The sequence below is a fragment of the Myotis brandtii genome, unplaced genomic scaffold (assembly GCF_000412655.1).
Source record: "Myotis brandtii unplaced genomic scaffold, ASM41265v1 scaffold995, whole genome shotgun sequence".
Taxonomy (NCBI): domain Eukaryota; kingdom Metazoa; phylum Chordata; class Mammalia; order Chiroptera; family Vespertilionidae; genus Myotis; species Myotis brandtii.
The window spans coordinates 698,231-699,477 of record NW_005372150.1 but is presented as its reverse complement, the minus strand read 5'-3'; the positions used below and the strand labels follow the sequence as shown (position 1 = coordinate 699,477).

At 53.5% G+C, this 1,247-nt stretch overlaps 1 protein-coding gene across 4 annotated transcripts in view; it reads left to right on the top strand.

Annotated features, from left to right (window-relative positions):
- Nucleotides 1-1,247, top strand: part of NUP210 (nucleoporin 210kDa) — a 120,105-nt gene that overhangs the window by 82,897 nt on the left and 35,961 nt on the right. The gene's annotated exons all lie outside the window — the stretch shown is intronic.

The window sequence follows — 1,247 nt, the reverse complement described above, 5'->3', positions numbered from 1 at the left end:
CTTCTGGGGCAAGACTTGCTTCAGTGGGGCTTTGGTGCTCACTGAGTCTGCCCCCTGAGTGTGCCCCTTATGGATCTGAGGAGTTGTAATCTGGATGGTCCCACTCTGCCCACTGGGTACACTGGCTCTTGGATCTCCAAGGAGGTGCAAAGTCAGCCACTACCTGGGGCCACCCAGCAGGAGCTACAGAGAGATCTGCAGATTCCTCCTCTTTGTTTGGGGTTTGGAGGTGCCCAGATGAGGCCCAGATGTGAAGTAAGGCAGGCTGGTGCTGGTGCCATTTTTTGGGCCTTTTATTGATAGGTTTGCATCTCCCTGACCCAGCTGCATCTTGTTTAACAGTTTTTGCCTGAGAAAGGACAGACCATTCATATGCAAAAGCCGCTGCCCACAGCTTGGGTGGGGTGTAAATTGGGTGGGGTGGGGTCTCAGGGACTCACTAGGGTGGAGCAAACAGAAATGGCTGCCAGTCAGCCCTGCACCAGGGAGGTCCCAGCACGGGAACAATGACCACTGCGAGCACCTCCATCTGGAAGAAAGCTGCCTCCGTGTTCCTGCCCCAAGCCAGACAGTCCAGTTTCTCCCCATATGTGTCTGGGTCCCACAGAGCCTCGCCTGGCACTGGAGCTCAGAGGAAGTGGGAGCTTGTAAATACAGTTCATGGTGCCAGTCTTTTAAGAGGAGCAGCTTGGTCTCCAGCAGCCTGTGTGTCACTCAGCCCCAATCCACACTGATTTTTACAGTTTGTAGTTCTTAGGGCCTATAGGGACTTCTTTCCCTAGCTCTGGGACCCTGGGCTGGGGGTCTGGTGTGGGGTTGGGACTCTGCTCCTCCAGGCAGCCTCCTCAGAGGCAATCTTCCTCCCAATTAAAAAGGCAGCACATGTGATGGTTTCAAGATGAAGGCATAGGTAAACACCGGAAATTGCTGCCTCGCACAACCACTTCAAAAATACAACTAAAAGACAAAACAGACATCATCCAGAACCACAGGAAGGCTGGCTGAGTGGAAATTCTACAACTAGAAGGAAAGAGAAAAGCACACTGAGACTCAGAGGAGGTGGGGAAGTAAAGTGCAGAGGTACAGAGGCGCATGCGGCAAGGGCTGGCAACTGAGGACACCAGTCTCTTTTTCAACCGGGAGGGAGTCACAAGCCCCTGAGTGCTTTGAACTCCAGTTCCAGGTGAGTCTCTGGGGACCCAGACTCATACAGGGAGAAACTGGACTGTCTGGCAGCAGGCAGAACT